The sequence below is a fragment of the Squalius cephalus genome (assembly GCF_949319135.1).
Source record: "Squalius cephalus genome assembly, chromosome: 19".
In the NCBI taxonomy this organism is placed as follows: Eukaryota; Metazoa; Chordata; class Actinopteri; order Cypriniformes; family Leuciscidae; genus Squalius; species Squalius cephalus.
The window spans coordinates 11117325-11131529 of record NC_137140.1 but is presented as its reverse complement, the minus strand read 5'-3'; the positions used below and the strand labels follow the sequence as shown (position 1 = coordinate 11131529).

Sequence of the window (14205 nt, the reverse complement as noted above, 5' to 3'; positions counted from 1 at the left end):
AAATTTTAACAAATTAAATAAAAGAAGGCAGGCGCTTTACTGTTCACAAAAGCCAAACACGAATTCCAGAGCTAAGCTTCAGGGTTACCCGTTAAATAGTGCCAATAGGGAGGGGGAAATAGATTCTATAACAAATTGCGTTTATTGTGACAAACTAGGCCTATTTAAAAAAAAGCAACTTGACAGACTGTGGTGCATATATGACAGCAAGGCCATGGTTAGGTACGACACAAAGCGGATTGCTTTTACAAAACTGTTACCACACAAAACAAATATAGACTATCGAATCCAAAAATGTGTGTTGCAGTTTTTTAAATTAGCTTGCACACTAAAAATGGTATGGCTACTTGAGAATAATTAGTCATTGACGTTTGCCGCTGGCTCTGATGTCTCTGTAGCCTACTGACATGAGATCTGTGAATATCTAACCAAAGTGAAGTTTCATAACTTTATATATTTAGGCTAAACTCATCCTTCCCTCGGGTCCGTTTGAACCCGAAACTCATTTTTTTTTTTTTTGTAAAACTTGAGTGCTCATCAGAGGGGTCCAAGACCCAAGGACTTTTGTCGCACTTGAACTATGAATACACAAAATAAAAATGTAATGGATTCGAGGAGTTTTGTGGTTGAAATTTAAAAAAGTAACAAATCCTTCCCTCTCGGGTCAATTTGACCACCTTAGGAATTAATGGAAAAACGCACCAGTTTTGAGCCTGTCCCTTTAAATACAAATGAGCTGCTGCTCCCAGCACAGAGGGCGGAGCTTCAACAGCTGTGTCATTTTACCTCACACAGACTTACACTGAAAATTTCAAAAACCTTTAGCCTTTTATGTTCAAACCGGAGTCAGACAATGATGGAGAGACTCAAGAAGAAGTGACAACATGTAGATTGCAATGGGACATTTCTGAATGGTTAGTTGATGAATTTATGTACCTTATCGTGTAGCCTAGAAATCTAGACGCACCCTAGCGGCAGCAACATGTATTTTGCAGCCAGGGTAGTCTAGCAACTCTCCATTGACTTTCGAGCTGCAAAAACCTAAATTGGGTCAGGCCAATCACGTTGTGTATAGAGTAGGCGGGGCGGGCTTAACATAATGACGACAGAGTTGCGACGGTTACCTGCCACTTGAAAATAAAGAATGACGGCTGCTGCTGGAGAACAGTCTTTCGAATCGGCTTTGTCCACAACTCTGGAGGACTTGGAGTTAGGTTTTTCTTCGAGAAAAGAGCATAGAACGGCACTTAAGTCATTCTTTTAAAAAGGAAGATGTGTTCGTAGTTTTGCTGGCCAGATATGGCAAAAGTTGAATCTATCAACTAGCTCCGCTGTTGGGAAAACGCTCTGGTTGGTTGAAGCGCTGTCCTATTGCGTGCAGAGGGAATTTGAAAGACAGCCATTTATCCTGCCCCTCGGATTGAGCCGTGTCTATGGTGAGTTGCCAGACCTAACATCTTGATGTAGGTCTGGCTTGCCAGGCTATCTTATGTGTAGTTATCTTCTAGTCATTGATTAGCATATTCTGTGTCACGATAATCTATAATTCACGTTCCCGGGGGCGGGGTTTATGTAAATTCTTGGGTTCATGATGTCACTAACTCTGGAGGAATGTCATGTAGTCCCTACCAGCCATTTGTTGTAGTCCTTAAAAAAAGATTTCTTTAAAAGCAAATGAAGAGTTCAGATGCAAAAGCCTCTAAGTGCCATCTGAAATTTTCTTCTAGAATGATCATTTTTATAAAGCTTGTATAATTTTGTAATTTCACTTAAATGACAATTAATAGGTCATTTGCATTGCAATTGAAATTATTTATCTTAAATATATGAGCTTGATAAAAATGATCATTCTAGAAGAAAATTTCAGATGGCACTTAGAGGCTTTTGCATCTGAACTCTTCAAATATCTCCCTTTGCTTTGAACTTTGAGCATTGTATCTTTGCAGATGTTGTTTATGCTCAAACAGTAACATTACACACTAACTAAAGTTAGAAAAGTGAAATCATAATCAACCACCCCTTTAATTTTAATGTGAAGTTTGTGCTTAAATTACTATTTATGTATTATTTATTGATCAAATCTAGTAATTTAAAGCATTCTGAAAAAAAAGAAAAAAAAAAAAAAGAAAAGAAAAGTATAATTTTAGGGCTTCGGTTAATTTTTACCTGCAAGGGAAAGATATGTTACAAAATGCGAGGGAAGGATGAAGGGTGTTACCTAGAAAAATTTTGTCAACTCAATCAGACGTCAACTCCGTCAGGTTATGTCTGATGGAGTTGACCTGTAAGCTGTTGGAGTTATTAACAAGTGCTCACAAAATTCTTTATGTAGTGATAATCTTGTATCATGATTTTATTTACATATTTGGCCTGATTTATATGCCTTACAAACATCTTTACATCTACTGTTACCATGAATTCAAAATTGATTAATCTTATTTTTTTAATGGAATACAGTTCTTAATATAATTTTTTTTTTTTTACAACCTGTTCACATGACATCCCAGCAATAGCAAACCCTGATGTAATGGACTACTTCATAGAGCGTGAACATGTCCAACAGCATTTCTCACTGTTTAAGTCATGCAGGTCAGGCACAAATAAAATGTACATACTTGATGCGGTTTAAAGACAGGCTACAGATACTTTGAAATCACTTTGGGAACATTTCACACTGGTACAGGGCCGCACATAATAAGGCTTATCATTACACTCAAACATATGCTTCTTGTATTCTGTGAGCTACTGCCTGCAAAATAGTGTTGCCCAGATCCGGTCCACATGGTACGCATTAAATCCACATGCTGTCTGGGTGGAGACCCATAATGAGACGAACTAGGCTACTGCTAAAAGGAGAAAACAAACCACTGGAAGGATAGTTAAAAAATTTAGTCAGTTGTCTTAATTTGTTGTCTTGACGATCCGTTGTTGTAACCTTCAGTTGAACCTTTGTCAACTCTGTCAGTTTTTGTCTACTCCGTCAGTAGATGAAGGTTTCTGTTCATTTGAAAGAAATATTGTATTCTTTTTTTCCATTTATTGTGTTAAAATATTAAAACATCAACTGATGAACTACATGCTATTGTAACCCTTATTTACGGACGCCGTGTCTGTGAACACTCCAGTCTCTTCACCGTGGGTAACATAAATAAAACACGGGTTACAATGGTAATAATTCATGTTTCTTCTTTAATCGGAAGCATCACCATAACAGCATTAACAACCGCCTGCCTAACTCACATACAACTCCAGCTGTTTTCCTACACAACAAACTGCCTAGCCAAGCTTTCCCTAAACACACAACACTACAAATGAATAAAATAACACATTATAGTACAGACACTTCTTATTTAGCTACCATGTTTTTTAGGACATAATAGAGCAATTTTAATTAGTTTGTAAAAGGTGTAATTTTATAATTTCCCTAGTGAAAAAAGTATACTTTATTGTATTTGAAATATATTCCCTTTTTCAATAGTACATTGCAAATATACTAACAATTATTATACTTTAACTTATATTAAAAGTATATAGCATCATGCTTTTATCTATTTTCACAATACAACTTTTAACACACTTTAAAATAATAAAAATGTTAAACTTTAAAATAATTGTACTTTAGTATATTTTAGAAATATATAGCCTATTTTAGAAAAATATACAGTACTTTTTTCAAGTGTATTTGTTTGCACTTACAATAGGCTATCTTAGGTATATTGTACAACTTTGTGCTGAAAATAATCATTGTAACAATACATTGAAAATGCTTTCAAAATACATTATACAATAGTATATTTTACAAAGTATAGCTAAGTAAAATTTGTTTATTAATTTGCATTTGTTATTGAAGACAAAGTATGCAATTTGTAGTATTTGGAATAAGCCAAAGGTATTACTGAGTAACGTTATATACTTTTTACTCAAATAATTGTTATATTGCTTACGTTCTGAAGACACTTAATGGATTTGTACTGTAGGCAACTTGTAACACAAATAAAGTACACTTTAATATCACTAATCAAGCATGTAATTAGTCCCAACACAGGCATATACTTAAAGTGTACTTGAAGTTGTTCCAATTTAGCACACAAAAGTACACTAAATACACTTAAAGTTATGCTTCACTTCAATTTAATTAATTAACTAAAATATACTTAGTAGTACAAAATTATTTGTTCCAAAATAGCACACTTCAAGTTAACTAATCATTAACACACTTGAAGTGTACTGAATTAGTCTGGCTGCAAGTATAGCCTACTTAGCATTTTCACCAGGGGTTGGACCGTGTTCTGCTTGCATTTAAACCACTTTAACCACCAGAGTGCGTATTTTTCAGCACTGGTGTCGCCGGTGTGCGGTGTTCCCAGTGGCTAGAATTATGGAATCATTTTCCTAAGCATTTTGTTCAGTTGATTCGGAGTTTCGAAAAGCTCTGCTTCACTTGCTGACCGTTCCAAGATGGGGGCGCATATGCGGCATCTTCTTATGAAAATGATAGAGACAGACAGGCCCAAATCAGAAACAACGACCACGCCGCTAAGCAACGCCCATTTCCGGGTATACCCGCAGTATGAGGAATGCCGACGTCAGTGTCAGCTGTTTTTACACAACATGCTCTCATGCCGGCAGGACATACTTTCACAATAACATAGAATGTGATGAGAAGAACCAGTTCTCTAGTCGACAACTGCATATCTAATATCGACTAACCATCGGATCGGGTGGAAGCTTTAACAGTGGCAGTAAGCAGGCTTGACTCCTATGGTGGATTTCCACGCCCAGCTCTACTCGCCTTCAATCGGATGAAATCGTACTGGCAGCCGTTCAGATAAGGTGCGTGTTCCCTTCTCACTGCGGTCATTTTTTCTGTTTTATTTGTTATCTTCGTTGATATACTATATTTGCTCGTAGTGGTTTGATCATGGGAGTTGATGTGTTTTTGACTTTGTTTACATTCCCGGGTCATTCTACACTTTCAGTGGCAGATGTTTTCACTCACATTGAAATGGAAAAACTGATATAAACTCTGCTGTGAACATACAAAACAAATTAATGCTTCATTTTTTGCAATATGCACATATATATTTTTTTTACATTTTGAAAGTCTATTATGAAGAGAATGTAAATACGTATTTTTCTTGTAATGCAGCCAGGGACACATTTTGAAATTTAAAACTTAGCAATTTGTTGTTAAATATAGTGTCTTTGACAATGAAATAAGTGGAATTTATTTAACATTATTTTACAATTCGCATGTAAATATTTTGTATGAATAGGCTACTTTTTGAAATAATCATGTATTTTTACCAGTGTTACTCTCTTATGTAATTTGTGATTGGTTGTTAATCAAATTGTCTTAGAAAATATCCATAATGAAGAACACCATGTGAACCACTGACAAAAGAACAAGACAGCTAATGATAAATAATAGTTTTTTGTTTCAAAAATACAATTATTTAATTTGACATAATAAGATTTATTAATATAGCAGAGAATTTTGATTGAGAAAAATAAAATCAGATGGAAATGTGACGCAGTTGTAGAATGCCCCCCCTTGACTATCAGAGGAAGATAACCATATCACATGTCTGGCAATTCCACTGTTTATCTTAGTATATATTGTGAGTTTATTAATTATCACTTTTGTATCCATCCTCTTTTGGTTAGGTGCTGTTCTTATTAAACTTACTAATTTGAGATTGCTTATTTGACATTTTAATGTGTTGATTTTCCCTGATCAAGTGTGTATATGAAATGTATCACATCTTTTGAAGCATTTTCCATGATAGCAATGCCAATTGATTGGTCCAAAGAACAAAACAACAACATCAACAACAACTTTTAATGTTAATGCAACCTTCTTGGCTGTGTGATAAGAACAATTCAAGCAGATGATGTTAACACTTTTGTGGCTTTTTAAAGGTTTGAAGGTCAGACACAGGTAATGATGGCCTTTAGGTAATGTGACACTCCCTTGCTACAAAATGACTGATACTGATGTGGCCAAAACTGTCAAGGCCAATAATAATCTCTTATAATCTTTAATGATTCATGAACTCTTGCCTAATGCAGGATGTTTATAGATGTCTTTTAGTCTAGCTCCGCTTACTCTCACTTGCTTTTAATGATAAGAAGGGGATTAATCACTTTTTTTTGTCTAATATGATTATCAATTAGTTAAGCTTTACTGATGCTAGTTAGTAGGGTCTTGTAGATTTGTTTGCCTTGGTTCAGAACATGCTGGATGAAAAGATCCACATGCTCAATATAATTATGTGTACACACACACACACACACACATAAAAACTCTTTCCTCTGCTGTTCTTGGCTTTCTCCGATATCTGATCTCCATAGATAATTCATGCTTTGGCCTCTCTGGCAGGGTTTGTGATGGTTGGGTGTGGTTTGTGCAGTAGTCTGGGCAAGCCAGAGGGTGTCTGTGCATGGCAAAGAAATGTCCCAGTTGTGCTATCAGTGCGTAGAGACATTTGGTCAAAATGTTTTATGCTCTGCTGCTTTGGCAACCCATTAGTTTGGTTCCAAAACCAAGTGAGCTGCATACCTAGCATTTTAAGTTATCATTTTAAGACAGGTATTTAGCATCTTTGACAATAGGGGAAGGCGTTATGATTAATATCATAATGACAACAATAGTTTTTTTTTTCTTTTTTTTTTTCTTTCTGGAAATCATTTTGAGGCTCCAAAATTTTTGATGTTAGTGAAATTTCACAATTCTTAAATAAACCTCAAGAAACATTAAAATAAGCTTCATGCTTCTTTTTTATATCATATGTTTGTGTACAAATCACATCATACTAATTCATTCGAAATAGCCACTTTTAGGCCTAATGCATGGATCTAATATTGGCACATTTGTTTTTTCCCCACTCAGTTTTACTGTGTTAGTAGGATTAAGTGAGTTATCATTACCCATCCAATTACCATTTTTGTATATTAAGTCTGTATACAAACTAAGCGTTACAATACAAACTTCCTACTTATAATTGGTTGTTTATTTAGAGTTGGGAATTTTTCCTGCTTATTTGAAAGTAAGAGCAAGTTGCGTTCATACAGTAGCGAACATCAGCTCAGCTGATGGACAAAGACGTGTTCATTTTGAATACAGATTTCTACAGCCTTTTACAGTTATTTATTGTGGTTATGTAATTATGTTGTATTTTGATGTTTATTAGATGGTTTTCATTAATGAGTTCATAGTATTTCCTGGCTGCAGTTAAGATAGCAACATAAAAGTTGTTGAAATAAATTTCAACAATATATCAAATACTTAAGTCAGCATCTGAAGACACTGGTCTATGAGAAGGCATCAGAAAAAAAGAAAGAAAGAAGAAGTGCTTTACAATTTATTAAAAAATATATGTAAAATAACAATAACAAAACATGGTTTTCTTGCATTGCTGGGTTATTGGTTTGCATGTAAACTGGTAAGATGGGTGATTTTTGGTAGTTATTAGTGTAATGGTGTGCATGTATAGGTTATCATTGAAGGAAAAATGCATTCAAAAGTGTCAAGACATTTTACATGAGAATGTCAAGCCATCAATCCATGACCTCAAACATAACAGAGTTTGGGTGATGCAACAAAGCAATAACACAAAGCAAACAAGTAAATCAGTTAAAGAATGGATGAAAAAGATTCATGTTTTGGAATGGCTAAGTTAGAGTCCTGACCCATAACATAACTGAGATGAGGTGGCATGACCTGATATTTGATTTGTAGAGGGCAATGGTCCAAAATTCACCCTCATTGTTGTGATAGTCTTATAAGCAGCCACAGAAAATGTTGGTTGGTTGTTGCTGCAAGAGGAAGATCTACAAGTTACTATATTTACTATATTCTCACATTTTTTTGATGTGGGTTTGTGTGCATTATTTGCACAGTGGCTTAGTTATTGTGACTTGTTTGCTCAGACAAACTATGCAAACTTACTTGATGCAGCTTTGTTGCCCCATTGTCTGCAGGTGATTTGTTCAGATCAGGTGCTCTGAGATAGAGCAAGTCAATCCACAAAGGTAGCAACATAAAATAAGGAAAATAAGCACCTGCAGGTGGCTTTTAAATGTTCTTTACATAGTGCATGCACTTTGTTTTCCCAGCAGGTCATGGGCCATTAAATATGTACAACAAAGGCCATAACCATGTAAGATTCAGTCTTTTCACTAGACCTTTCTCTTCCTGAAGAAAAACAAGATTTCTGTGTGATTTTTCAAAACGGTCACCTTTTAGCTCTTCTACCAGCCCAAGAGGTGCAGGCAGGGGAGACTATATTGAACATTTTTATTTGCATCTTTCTCAGTGTCTGTTTAGATGGAAGACATAGACTAGATTTTAAATCCACATATCTGTTGAAAAGCATAGATGACTTTGAAGCTATAAGCGGATATGTTCAGAGCCATCGCTTTATGGGCAGAAGTGTAGCTGGTCCTCTGATGGAAAAACCTGCCTCTACCTACATTTCTGCAAAACTCAAAAAACATACAGGTCTACATACAATTCAATGCAGTTTCCAACTGAAATGAACACTATCGGCAGTAAAACACCAACACATTTTATACACAATGATAACATGATGATAACAGCACAGAGGAGGATCAATGGAATCACTTTCTGAAAAAAAAATTTTTCAGCTGAAACAATATTTTCATTGTACGATTTTGGGCTGTCTCAGACATAAGATGGCCAATCGTGGCGATTTCTGTGGCTCCTAAATGGTGGTCCTATGTTGTACAGTGAGAGAGGTTCATAGACAGCTGTTGTCACAAGTCTTGCGACCAAACTGTCATAATTTTCTGACAGTGTCAGAAATTTAGCATGATCATCTCACAGTGTTTGCTGCTACGACCTATGTGTACTGACTAGACAATAAAAATGCAACATGAAATTGCAAATTGATCAACGCGACATGGTGCTAAAACTTAAAACTACTTACCACAAGCTCCACTTACAAAATTGGCATGCCAAGTTGGCCTCTTTTCCCTAGCCAAGACCGCATCCATATTCTCCTATTTTGCTTCCTTCTCTATTTTCAGTACACATAAAAACCACAATGCTAAAGTGCAATTCATCTTGCTCTATTTGTCTGTCACTAGCACATACTGATGACGTTTTATTCTTCTATCTATACTAACTTGCGTCATAGTCTAAGTAGGCTAAATTCTGTTTCTCCCCCCAATATTCAGATTGGTAGTCGACTGAAATGGGTTCAGGGTTTGAATATTATGACATTTGATCCCCCATTCTGAAAATTTGGTGACATTCTTGTCAACAGCTACTGAGGTTCACTATGGACTAAACCATTTGAGAAGCCCAGAGAGGTGTGTCTGTGATGAGGTTGAGAATGAAGCCGTGAAGTTCGTTTGCATTAGGGAAGTCAACATAGATAGTGCTTGTTTAAATGCTTCTGTGGTGCTTTGCAAGCTGAAAGAAAAAATGGGAGTGATTATTTTTTTCTTTGTCTCAATTGATACTTTGCAGTCACGTGATATCTGGCGGGCAACAAACGCGGTTAGTGCATCCAATCGCACAACAACTATCTGGCATGTCGTGTACACCTCAAAACACCAACTTTTGTATATTAAAACTGGCAACGTCCTGGCAAGATCCTTGATTAGTTTATTGGTTTTCGTTGCTAGAGAATGACGTTCTTGCCCGCCAGCCAGTACAACTGACGTCACGTGCAAAGTATCAATAAGATTGAAAACTAGTAGCCAATGTACAATTTTCTGTTATGCTCTTTTTGCAGTGTCTTAATAACATAGTTCACCTAAAAATGAACGTTCTGTTATGCATACTCATGCCATTTAGAACACTTTTCCCCCTCATTGCTCTTTTCCATGAAAGTGATTGTCACGGTCCAAAACTGTGATTTATTTTTTTGACAAAAGTTGTTTATGGATGTGTAGATTATGATCTTCTGTAGCAATATTGTTCTGTTGATTTATAAAAAAAATTTGGGAGATAATGTGATGAAATGAACATCATCTGAGATGATGTGGATTATAAATGTGTGTGATATGATGATCTTGTGACTATGAGACTATGATACTTCCTTTTTTCATAGAGGCTGGAGGGTGCATCATCTCTGATACAAATCAGTTCTCAGACAATTTCAGACATTTCAGTGGAAACAAAGCTGTAAGAGCTGTGTGATATGTAACACCTCAGTTGAAGGTGTCTTGGGGGTGCCACCTCTAATGGTTTGTCAGTGTTTTCACCTTTAGCAGGACTATAGGCTTACACCACGTCTACACTGGACGTGATGCATCGCTCCACGCTGCAACAGCTGGAAGCTGTCTACTGGACGCGACAAGCGACCTTTGCAAATCCATTTGTCCTACCTATGAGAAGTATCGCAAGTGCTTGGAGTACGTCATAAATAGAACTAGACATCAGTTTACTGTCAGGGATTTGTTGTGTCGCATTGCATCACTTGCATTATTTGCATTATTTAGTCAGTATTACATTGTGTCACATTCACACATATCATCATAATATGTCCAATGCAGGCTCATTGACAAAACATGCCTTTCAGCAAAATTATATTACAGTGCTTATTGTACGTTTCAAACACTTTCAAAGTGAAATGTCCAGTGAGTGGCACTAAAAGTGACATCAGTTTTACCTGAAACAGATGAACATGAATCTGGCAATGTTATATTTCGTTGGTTGCTATAAGTATTGTGGCAGTCCGGAAAGGAAATATCCAGTGAGTGTCACTAAAAGGTTAATGCACACAATCACATTTGAAAATAATGTACCACCTTCACTAAACCCTACCCTAAACCTAACCTATAACAAAAGCAAATGTGCATTTGTTGAAGCAACCATGTCATGGCATGTAGCTCTTTTATTGTGACTTGTGCCTCACGTATGCATACTCAAGTGGTTTGGATTGCAAGTGCAACTGTATCAGGTGAGCGACCAAGCAATTTTACTACGTTAAAAAAGTCATACATCTAGAGCTAATTATGTGATGCGAACATCAAAATATATTAGCTTGTAAATCATGCACTATGGTGAAAGTGTTTTGATGTCACACTCACAACATAGTATTGGGCAAGGAGCTGCATGGAATTAAAGGAACACTCCACTTTTTTTGGAAATAGGCTAATTTTCCAACTCCCCTAGAGTTAAACAGTTGAGTTTTACCGTTTTCGAATCCATTCAGCCGATCTCCGGGTCTGGCGGTAGCACTTTTAGCATAGCTTAGCATAGATTATTGAATCTGATTAGACAGTCAAAAAAATTACCAAAGAGTTTCGATATTTTTCCTATTTAAAACTTGACTCTTCTGTAGTTACATTGTGTACTAAGACCGACGGAAAATGAAAAGTTGCGATTTTCTAGGCCGATATGGCTAGGAACTAGGCTATACTCTCATTCCTGTGTAATAATCAAGGAACTTTGCTGCCGTACAATATAACTTCAACATAACCAACGTGACAACCTGCTTGCACAGGGAGCTGTAACCATGGAGACATTTGTGAGAGACGATTCAGAAGACATTTACTTTGGTGCAGATCCTGAACCGTATCTATTTTGAACCGGCTGCAACTACACAAACTTAGTGCCGGTCACGTTGGAAGTTACCTAGCTGGGGACTATTTCAGGCGCTGCGTAATATCATTGCACCTGCTGCACCCATGGTATGGCAGCAAAGTTCCTTGATTATTATTTATTATTTTTGTTGAAATATTCCTCATTATCGCTATCATTATCAGCATGCCTTAGGCTAACCTTTTAACCTTTCACACAGGTTACCTTCATAACCTTTCGTTTGTGTAATGAAAGACAAACTCTTTTCTGTGACAGCAGGAATGTAACGGTCTAAAAGGTTGTGGTGAGAGTTTCAAAGAAGCCTAAAAAAAAAGTAAAAACACACGCATCAAACAAGTCAAGACGAGGAAGAACTTGTTATTAAGGGCGTGATGTAAAGTTGAGATGAACTAATTACAGTTGCCGAGCAACATCACAATTTGCCATATAATGCAGAATATCCATAATTTAAATGTGTCACAGAAATGTAAATGAATAATCTAATCTTTTGGTTTGCATCCATACATTTTCAAATTAAAAGTAAATAAATAAAAAAGTTTACGTATTCAATTGAAAAAAAGATGTGAATTCATTTTATTGTCAAAAATAGGAATGATTATACAATATAATTTTTTATTTTTTTTTAGGGCTTACCAATTATGATTATATTGCTACTATTACAGGTTACAGTATATAGGCTACTGCATGTATGTATAACATACTGTGTTTTTTCAGAATATATTTTAAAGATAATTTTGTAAAATCCAAATAAACTTTACAAATCTTTATTGGAAAGGGTTTATACAAATAGTTTTTTTTTTTTTCACGCTTCAATGAACCATAAACAATTATTGCACATGCTCCTGTGGAACAGTCCTTAAGACACTGACTAAGACTATGCTCTCTCTGTCAGTACAAATCTGATTATTTGTGTATCCGATCTGAATCCCCACACTATATCGCAACTGTTCAGATTTGATTATGTGTCTCATCCGTGGCTCTCTTCCGTTTTCCGGAATATGTGCGTTGGTTTCCATGGCAATGACGTTGGGTTGATAAGACTGTGACAAAAACAACATGGAGGTGTTTGCAATGTTGTCTTTGAATATGACACTGAGTAGCTGCAGCACTGGACTACTAATGAAGCAACGGGCTATGACATGCATGAACCAAGCCATTTTGCATGACTACAAGTGTGAAATTGCTCATATATATATATTTATTGAACACTCACTAGCCACTTTATTAGGTACACCTTCCTAGTATTCCTTTTGCCTTTAAAACTTTAATTCTTTAATTCTATACCATAGATAGATTCAACAAGGTGCTGGAAACATTTCTCAGCAATTTTGGTCCATATTGACATGACAACAACACATAGTTGCTGCAGATTTGTCAGCTGCACATCCATGATGCGAATCTCCAATTCCACCACATCCAAAGGTGCTCTGTTGGATTGAGATCTGGTGACTGTGAAGGCCATTTGAGTAGAGAAGGCCATTGTTACTTTCAAGAAAACAGTTTGAGATGATTTGAGCTTTTTGACATGGTGCGTTATCCTGCTGGAAGAAGCCATCAGACAATGGGTACACAGTGGTCATAAAATGGCTACTAAATTAGAACTAAGGGGCACAAAGATTGTCAGGAAAATGTCCCTCACGCTATTACACCACCAGCATCCTGAACTGTTGATACAAGGTAGGATGGATCCATGCTTTCATGTTTGAATCTGAATGTCGCAGCAGAAATGAGACTCATAAACCAGGCAACATTTTTCCAATCTTCTATTGTCCAATTTTGGTGAGCTTGTGTGAATTGTTGCTTTAGAACCATTGTTCTTAGCTGACAGGAGTGGCATCGGTGTGGTCTTCTGCTGCTGTAGCCGTGTTGTCCGTTCAGAGATGCTCTTCTGCATATTCGTTTGGTTATATGAGTTACTGTTGCCTTTCTATCAGCTTGATCCAGTCTGGCCTCCTATGACCTCTGGCATCAACAAGGCATTTTCACCCACACAACTGCCGCTCACTGGATATTTTCTCTTTTTCAAACCATTCTCTGTAAACCCTAGAGATTTTTTTGTGTGTGAAAATCCCAGTAGATCAGCAGTTTCTGAGTCACTTATCACCTTTCTTCAGCAGATTGTCTTGACCATGTCTACATGCCTGAATTATTGAGTTGCTGCCATGTACTTGCTGATTAGATATTTGCATTAACGAGCAGTTAAACAGATGTAACTAATAAAGTGACCTGAGAGTGTGCATTGTATATACAGTTGCAATCGAAATTATTCAACCCCCATTGCAAATCAGGTTTATTGGCAAAATGTGCAGACTTTCACTTGAAACATTTGTTGTGTTTAGCTATTTTAATTACTTTTGTTTGATTTGTTCATTGCAAACAGCTGAAAGTCTCAATTTTGCCAACAAATCTGATTTGTAGTGGGGGTTGAATAATTTCGATTACAACTATATATATATATATATATATATATATATATATATATATATATATATATATATATATATATATATATATATATAGCCTAGATAGATAGATAGATAGATAGATAGATAGAGATAGATATATAGATATAGATATATAGATATAGATATATATAGATAGATGACATCACTCTGCACTTCAGCTTC

General features: G+C 36.1%; 1 protein-coding gene across 2 annotated transcripts in view; it reads left to right on the top strand.

Annotated features, from left to right (window-relative positions):
- The first annotated feature begins 4325 nt into the window (after positions 1-4325).
- ccser2b (coiled-coil serine-rich protein 2b) overlaps positions 4326-14205 on the top strand; it is an 86926-nt gene continuing 77046 nt past the window's right edge. The window contains exon 1 of one of the 2 annotated variants that reach the window (XM_079850820.1): positions 4326-4833. The gene's annotated coding sequence lies outside the window, so the exon portion shown is untranslated. The remainder of the gene's footprint in view (positions 4834-14205) is intronic. The other variant, XM_079850819.1, reaches the window with a different exon arrangement.